Below are 9991 nucleotides of genomic sequence, written 5' to 3'. Positions count from 1 at the left end.
CACACTAAATTGATTGGATGTAGGAATGATAGCAAATATGGCATCTAAGAACTTAGTACCAACCTCAATAGGAAGAGTAATAGAACCAATAGTAGGACAAGAGAAATCATCAAAGACCTTAACCACTACATCAGATTTATCATATGTTACTTGATGCAATTATAAAGTATAAAGATATTCTTCAGTTATCACATTCACCAAACACGTTGGATCAATGAGAACCCCTCGTGAGATTTTGTCTTTGACCATCACACTGATATACAGTGGGCCATCAGGTGCATCAATAGTTTCACTAGGATCAAAGGTAATGCATAGGTCCTTAGGAGGTATAGGTTTATCAACAAGATTCACCACATTATTAGACTCAAGGCCAAGGTCATTGGGAGAAAATGCAAGATGCTCATACTCAACCACATTAGTAGAATGGGAAGGCAAAGGATTAGTGAATATTTGAAGATTTTTATTAGGAGGAGCTATAGATTTGTTTCCTTTTCCATTCACACCAGCTACAAATATGATATTGTTATCAGTAAATCTTGAATTCTACTCCTTAAGGAATAACACTTTTTAGTATCATGACCAGTCTGATGATGATATTGGCAAAAATATTTGGGTTCATGACAAGGTGGAAAACATTTGGAGGTGTCAATTGGTTTGATGGGAGGAAGTTTCAACATATTTTTGTTTAATAATTGTGTCATAATGCTATGCAAAGACTCAAAAAGAGGAGTAAATTCTTTTTTAAAGTATTTGGATAAAGGAGGCACACTTGTTGTTGTGACTGCCACTTGGGTATTGTTGTTATCATTGAAATTGATGTATCCCTTACTCGGTTTAAACTTTGCAAATGATTGTTGAGCACTTTCATTCCTATCAACCAGAGCCATTGAAGAGGATGATTCAAATTGACTCACTTGAAGCTGATAATTATGAAGCACTGTACACAACTGCGTAAAAGAAGCAAACTCAAAAAAGAGAAGCTTATCCCTAATGTCTTTTTGTAAATTAGAAATAAATTTTTTTTTAACATCTTGAACAAGCATAGGATAAGCAATTTGAGAATACAAGTGTTTATATCTACCAATAAAATCAGTCATTTTTTGTTTAACACCTTGCTTATAATGAATTAAATCAGTCAAAGTAATTTTACGACCAATATTATTGTGAAATTGTTGAATGAAAGCCTTAGCCAATAGTTTAAATGATGTAATATAATAAGGAGGCAAACAATAATACCATTGCAATGCTTTATCCCTAAAAGTTCTAGTAAACAATTTAGCCAAAAGTCTTTGATCATGAGCAAAATCACTACACAAAGTTTGAAATATTTTCACATGAGTCAAGGGATCACCTTTTCCATTATAAAGCTCCAATTGAGAGATTTCCACATGTTTAGGAGGGAAAACATGAACAAAGCCATTAGGTAATGGGCTTGCTACATCAAATGTGGGAACATTAAACTTGGATTGGGTGATGGAAGCTAGTTGTTGTTGTAAGGATGAATCAGTTTGGGCTAGGTTGTTAATGGTAGCTTCAGTGGATGAATTGAAATTAGACATATTGGATTGAGATGGAGGAGTAATATTGTTGTATGAAAGTTGACGTTGAGAGTAAGGAGATGTTTGGGTGACAAATGGAAGACTACAAAGGTACGAAAGAATTTTGATTAACAAAGTTTCCCACTTGACTAAAATGTGTAGGAATAACATTTTGTGTGGAAGTAGTCATGGTATATGATGTGAATGTTTGCACACTAGGCAAGGATGTAGGCATATAAATAGATGATTAACTTGACTAGGAGCTTGAGTATAACCAAGGACTTCAACAAAACTTTTCATAGTCATGATATTAGTGTCAACAATATGAGCAAGGCCATGCAACAAATCAATGCCAATTTTATCACCTTGAACCATCCTTTTTAATACGTTAATCAATGGGATTGCCTCAGTTTTTAGGTATTGTTGACTCATCCATTGTTGAAGATTTTCAAATTAATTGTCAGTCTTCTCCAATTGGTGAATAGAAACCCTAGTTAGTGATTCATCCACATCATGATAATTAAGAAAAGAATGAGGATAAATGACATTATTTGTTGGATTAGAGGAACCACCAACATTCTCATGAAATAAGCTATCCAAATTAGGCTCCATATCTGTAGTAATTAAACCTTGGGAAGCCTTAATTCTACAACTTCTTCTCATGAGAATATTGTAGGTATGACTAATGGTAGTAAAACCGATGCATAAAGGAGAGAAATTTGAATTTGAAAATTGAAAATTATGATTAAACGATATAAAATTATATAAAAAATGATTGATTAACAAATTAATTAAGCAATTTGATTTGTGAATTTGAAAGATAAATGCATCTAGATCATAGCATATCATAAAGATTAGATCTGAAAATTGATTTGAAAAATTATGCAATCCATATGTAATTTTTAGAATTATAAATTAGGGTTTTTGTAAATTCAACCACTAAATTTATGTAGTTCAATTTGAAAATGAGATCTAGGAGGGAAAATTTGAATTTTAAATTGCATGAATAACCAGATCTGAAATAAATAATCCAAATTAAACAACCCACAGGCTCAATTTTAGAATTAAAAATTAGGGTTTTTGTGAATTCAACCACTAAAATTTTCAAATTCAATTGGAAATTAAACCTGTAAATGTAGATTTGAATTTGAAATGCATAAACAATAAGATCTAAGAACATAAATCAAAAAATTAAAGTGTGTAAGACGTCGGGTTTGTAATACCAACAAATGGTTAGCAAGATTAGTGATCATTACAAATCAAACCATTTTAAAGCATTGTCAAGGAAGAATAACATAAAATCATATGAGATACATGAACAAATAAACTAAAACTACTCCACTCATGATGCTCCCATTGCCATCTTTCTTCCTTGTCCTCCTCGTCTTCACGAACCTTGTTTCCTCTAAGATTGACGAATGAAGAGTGGGAGATTGGATGGGGGGTGGGATGTGAATTGCTAACATTCACATAACAACATAAGGATGCAATGATTATGGATAAATGGCCAGCATAAGGATGTAATGAAAAGTGGATTTGGAATCAAAAGAGCATTATAAGAATGCAAAGAAAAGTGGTTTTATTTAAGATGAGGGGAGGCTCCAATTTATAGAGTTTGGATATTCAAAATGGACGGTCAGGATTGGAAGGATGATGAAGGGATCAAATTAAAATGGAGTGTGGTCCTAGATTTGAAGGCTTAGCCTTGTGACAAGTGTCACAAGGAGAAGTGGAGTGCAAGGGCAAGTGTGCTGACACATGGGGAAGCTCATGAAAGGGACAAGCCTATGACATGTGTAAGAGGTAGTGGTGGCTATGAGGTGACTTGTGAGTCACATGTTGAAAAGGTAGAGGTCCAGTGAAAGTGACATGTCTATGAAATGTGTATGAGGTAGGGTGGCTCTATTGGGAAGAGCATTCTCACACGTGTGAGAACCCATGGGTTAAAGGTGAGGTGGAGAGGTGAAATGACTTGTGCATGCAAGTCATTTATGAGGGGAGTCACATGTGGACTTGGGTAGGTGTGTAGTATTTAAAAATTAAATAAATACTGATGCAGGGGCATCCACACAGATGGAACCCAAATTTAAAATTTAAAACCTTCTTCTCCTTTGCATGGTTATGCTTGTTAGTGGGGTCTCATAAGATGCTAATTTTATCAAATATGTAATGGGTTTGCAAGTGTGGCTTTAGGTGGAGAGTTTGGAGAAGGCTTTTGGAGAAGCCATTTGTTGTTAATACATTTTGTTGCAGGTCTATGCGCAAACCCATATCAAATTGGGATAATGAATTGTGAAGCCAATAGGCTCAAATTTATGTAATGAAAAGATGATTAATATTTTTAATAGAAAATATCAAGTTTTTGTTTGCTCAAACTTGTTGTTCATTTCTTTATATTATTTGTTCCAAATCATATTTGCATAGTGCTAGAAGTGTGTTTCAGGTGGTTGTTGAGGTGGGTTTGTTTACCCACTGCATCAAATACTAACATGGATTAGGCTTTGGGTTGATTAGCTTAATGAGGGGATTAAAAGGCGGGTTTGTAGGAATCACAAAATTAGTTTAATTAATTATGAATTAATTTAACTGGTTGGGATTAGGAATAGGATTGGAATATTCCCTAAGGCTAAGTTTGATTTATTAAAATAAATCAAACTTTTAGGAGAAATGGGAAGGAGGTAATTAATTAAATATAATTAATTTATGGATAATAATAGGATAATATGATTAATTAAATTAATCATGTGATAAAATGTAATTAATTAGATATTATTTTTTTAATTAATTTTACGTGTCTACAGGGTTCACCAAATTGTAATGGTGAAAAACCAGGGTTTCCACCACTAGATGTAGTAGAAATCACTAATTTTAGGCTTAGGGACCATTACATTAAAGAGGGGTAAATGCAATAGATCTAGCCTCAAATTAGAAAGGATAGGGCTGAGAAATCCTATTAGATTCACTGGGTTTTGAATTGATTCCCTCTTTTAAGTTGAATTGTGAAAATGCTAAAATTAGGGTAAATGTGCTGAAATTGAAGTAAAAATGCATAAATAGTGAGCTACAATCGTTAGATTGATCAAAAAACCTAGATTTGAGCCATGTAAGAGTGTTCGGATTTGTTTCTATAAGAATCTCCTGAAATGTCGGGACTAGAATGCACGTCGCTCTAGTCCTTTGCACTTTTCACTGTCTAAAGGGGAATTTGTTTGTATCTGTGAATAAAGCCAATTCTAAATATCTCAACTTCGTACCTATTCCTGCACACAGTAGAGAAGGGAAATAGGTTGGGAATAGGGGTTTGCCTTAGGTCAAACCTCGATTTGGAACTAACCATGAAATAGAAATGAAATGTAATTGAATTGCAGCAATGAAAATGATCTCCTTTTGAGGGAAATGCTTAATAATGTCTGAAACACCAATGTTGTACCTTTTAATGGATTTTTGTTTGTCTCCACAAGGAATTAGGGTTTCATGAAGTCTTCATAAACATATAACATGAGTGTCAACTCCAATGCTTGAATCTTGACCTTACTTCTACTCCAATGCTTGAAAGAAGACTAATTGCTTGCTCGCTTGAATTTGAATGCTTGAATTGATTGCATGAATCTCTTAGGTGGTTATCAAAATGAGAGGGGTAGACCTCCTTTTATACTTGCTTGTCAAAAAATAATTTAATTTTTTTACTTGAGTCGACACAAGATCTAGGTCATTGCCAAAATGATGTTACCGTTAAGGGGCCCCAAAATGGGCCATAATTGGGAGTACCAGAGTGCTAACACCCTAGTCCTGACCAATCAAGGACATAAGAAATGGGGTAAGAAAGTGTGTATTTTGAAAATTATGAGATATTTGCATGGTTTAAGTAGAATCAGAGCTCCAATCAGGCCTCGAGATATGAACGCCAAGGTGAGAGACCAAATGAGGGCAAAATTGTAAGGGCATACAATTTAGGATGCTACAAGTTTGCTCTAGTTGCAATGTAACAAAGGAAAGCTTAGTTTCTCTAAAAATAACACTTATACTATATATTACATCCTATCTAATAGGATCACAAAATTTGTATCCTTTCATACCATAACTATACCAAATGAAGATACATTTCACAACCTTGTTCTCCAAATTTGTTCACTTCTCCTTTGGCACATGTGCATATGCCTCACAACCAAAAACTCTAAGATGTGTCAATGAAGGCTTGTAACCTGACCACTACTTCATAGGTGTTTTATCAACAAGTTGATGTATAAGACCTATTTATTAGGTAGAAAGCAATGGAAACAACTTAAACTTGAAATTTTTGTTCTAGACTAGAACCACTTGGTATACTTCTAGCCTTCTCCATTAATGTCTTGTTCATTCTTTCTCCAACTCCATTATGTTGTGGAGTATAAAAAGTTGTCTATATTTATTAATGTCACAATCTTTATAGAATCTATCAAAATAATTAGAGAAAAATTCAACATGATTATCAATCCTTAAACATTTTATTTTCTTTCTAGTATACAACTCAGCTATTGTTTTAAATTCTTTAAATTGACTGAATTTTTTTTAGATTTACTCTTTACAAAATGCCCATGTCTTGTTGTTATAATCATCAATAAATGAAACATAATATGTAGAATATCTAATTGAAGGAACATCTACAAGACTGACACACCACAAAAGTTATGAGAAATAAAGTAAAATTGAATGCAATTTTGTTTTCCATAAATTCATTTCTAAAAAAAAATCATAATCAAGATTACAATCAATCAAACCTTTAATAAGGTTTTTATGGTGCAGGAGCACCTCATCAACAAGCTAATAATGACCCTAAGGATGAATAATAGGATCATTAGGGTGTCTTAGTGTGTCTTGTGTTTCATGTATGCAATAAACCCTACCATGTAAGCCCATGTCACCAATTAGGCAATTTGAGAAGCCAATTGGGACCATGTGGTCAATAGGGGTAGTAGGTGGTCTAGATTTGTGTTTGATAGGTTTTACACATATTTAATGAGTGTGTTTGGTTGATCCATGTATGTGGATTCCAACCTTAGCCAATATGACAACTATTTGTGCAAAATTAAAAATGCAACTTTTGAGCGCAAAAGTGCAACTTTTTGAAATTCGGTTGGGGAAAGCCTTTCAATGGCTCCAACCTACTCCAAATTTGGTGTGAAACTATTGGAGAGTTTTATAATCCTTTTAGACATGATTACCAAGGTATTTGTTGTTGTAATTGGAGTTTGTGAAACAATAAAATACAAAAATACTACAGTTTTCCCAGAAATTCTGAGTTTGCAGGAGTTGCACGTGCCTGTACGGATTGATTGTAATCCCACCATTCATGGAGTAGATAGAGGAATGAAATAGATTTCTTTTGGTGGTGGTCTGTGGTCCTAACTATTCTGGAGTAGAGAGAACCCTCCATTCTTCTGACTGCAACTCGAATATTGAGGTTTTGGAGAGGGTTTTGAACAAAAATGGCCTTATCTTGCATCCTAGCCCATTAGAAGACTCTTCCTTTGGAGGGATGCAACATAAGCCTCTGTAATTTAGAGTTTTCATGGTTTTTTGTAGGGGAAACTTGGTTGTGTGGAGAAAGGAACAAAATTAGGTAGGCATCTCTACGTGACTACCTAGGACAAGATTTAGGACAATCATCATAAGTTGTCATAGCGGTGGATTCCAGATGTGCAACCATGGAATTAAAGGTTACTCACCATCTCCCACATGTTGATAGAGTTGGTTTTTCTATTTGGATTCATTGATTGGTAGTTGCTTTGGAAAATAGGGCTAATTACCCCTATTAGGTCTCTTAGCCCCTAAAGGGATCAGACCTTGTAATTGCAGAACTGGTCAAACCATTTTGGGGATTAGTACAACTTCCAAAAGGTTGTTTGAAATGGTAATTTTTTTGTGTTGGTGTGTGGAACATTTTTTATTTAAGGTCCATTCTATCGCCAAATAGGGCTACAAGCCTAGGGGTAGGTTGCCAAAGGAGGTATAAGGAATTGGAGCCTAAACTCAAAAACAATGCTTGGACCAGTTTTTAATAGCCATAAATGAATCAAATCCTAAGCCCTTAGGAGCAGGGTATCATAGGATGTTGTAGGGTAGGTATTGAGGCAATAACTCATCTTGAGTAGGTCCAAGCCTAGTGAATGTGTGTGTAGTTTCATCCAAGGCGTGGAGTCCTTCCTTGCAGGACCCTTGTGATCATTTGAGGAGTCAAAAGTCTAACCTTGTTTGGGCTTGTCCTTAGGTGTGTGGGTAGGGCTCTGCATCATTTTATTTTTCAAGTTCCTTAGACCCTTTTTCCAACATGGCTAGATCTTTGGTGTCATAACATATACTTATCTATAGGTAACTTTGATTTATAAGAAAGAGAACCATTGGGTACCTAAAAGCCATGACCATTTGCTGAAGGTGAAATTCTCACCTCTTCCAATGAAGTAGCCACATATTTTCTTTTCACAGATGTATGATTACACTCAATATTATATGCATCCAATTTTTACAATGCTCCAAATCTAACACCTCTAGCTATCACCATAGCACCTCTAGCCATTTTGCATCTTGCATCAGAAAACACTACCTATACACTTGCATCTTTTAGTTTTCTCACAGATAACATATTTCGTGCTAATCCAAGCATATGAAACACACCATTAATCCTTTTTATTTTACCATAAGAAAAGATATTCTAACTTAATTACAACCAACAATATTTAAATGAGAATAATTACCCAAGTACAACTCCAATTTCTTCATATTCAAAAAAATTATATTTATTAGAGGTCATATGAAAAGATGCACCCAAGTCAATTAACCATGCGTCGTGACCTACATGAGGGGCCAAAGCTGCAATGAATGCATCACCATCTTTGTTCTCAAACTCAAAATCAAAATTAAATTTCTTCTTTTTCTTTTCTTTTTTCCAAACTTACCACAATTTGAGAAAATAACTTTGAAATTTATAGGATATTTGGATCTCCCCTTGGACTTGGATTTAGCAACTTCTAATTCTTCTTTCCTTTTCTCTTAGGTCTTCCATGAACATTTAAAGCCTTCTTGGCATTGATATATACCTTCCTCATCATCTCTTCAGGAGGAAAAGAACCCACCACATCTTCAATCTTCAAAATAACAAAAGCACTACCAACAACCATAACAAGAGAATCTCACAAATCAAGCAACAGATAAAATAAGATCTATCATTTCTCCCCCTCATCCATCTTGACACCAATATATGTCAATTGAGCCACAAAAATATTGAATGCTTCTAGGTGCTCTGTAATTTGTCCACCCTCTTTATTCTTAAGGAATACAATTTCTTCCTACAAAAAATATTTTTCACTAAAATTTTGGATTGATACATCTCACCAAATTTCTTTCATAACTTCTTTGTAGAAGACTCTTCATGGACATTGGTTAAAATAGAGTCTTCTAAGAACATTCTGATTAGACCCCTGACTTTACAATTTATAACATCATATTGAGCAACAAAAGTAGGATTTGTAGGCTTAAGAACATTCTCATTAATATCATCCCATGGATATTGATCTTTTAATAGATTTGCCATCTTCAATTTCCACATCTCAAAATTCTTTCTAAAATTTTTCTCCATCTCTATTGTCCCTAATGAACTTGCAATCTAAAAATTCCTACAAAAAGATCATGAAGTATCTTCTGCACAAGCTCCCACTCAAATTCAAATTAGTTCAAAAAACCCAACAACCTACAATTCAAACCAAAGGTGATCAGCCTATGATACCACTTGAAAAGAAATTTAAGGTAGCATAATAACGTCCTACACTAGGAACTTGAGAGAAGGGTAATGCAATTTTTTTAGATCTTTACAACAATTATAAAAACTTAACAACAATAAACATAAATAAAAAGCATACCACAACACAATAATTTACGTCCATGGGAAAACCCTTTTGGGAGAAAAATTCCATACTCCAAAAGCCGCCTAATATATTATTCAAAAATCCATAACATATTAAAGTATATTTGCAGAACAAACTTCTCACAAGAGTATCCTCAACCAAAGATCTAGAGGTAACTTAACAACTATCAGACTCTCACAATACATTACAACACATAGTCATAATACATTTCTCTCATAAAATAGCATTACCTTCTAGGGAAAGCAAAATACATAATATCCACAATTAGATTTGTGACCTAATGATAAATGGTTAAGATTTATAATGATTAATTTTACATAAAATGTGGCTTTTGGGGGCACTATCCTCGAACTCCCATCAGGAAATGTGACCCTCGAACCCCCCATTGGGGGGTCCATCCCCCTCAAACCTCACAAGGGGAGTAGACCCCCTTGCAACCCCCTGTGCTCATTTATCAACAATAATATTTTGTTATTGCAAGGCTAGAATACCATTTTCTTAACAAGTATTTTTGATTGACTAATAGCAACGTAGGGGTTGCACCCATTATATTAA

The sequence above is a fragment of the Cryptomeria japonica genome, chromosome 4 (assembly GCF_030272615.1).
Source record: "Cryptomeria japonica chromosome 4, Sugi_1.0, whole genome shotgun sequence".
Taxonomy (NCBI): Eukaryota; Viridiplantae; Streptophyta; class Pinopsida; order Cupressales; family Cupressaceae; genus Cryptomeria; species Cryptomeria japonica.
This window is presented reverse-complemented; position numbering follows the sequence as displayed.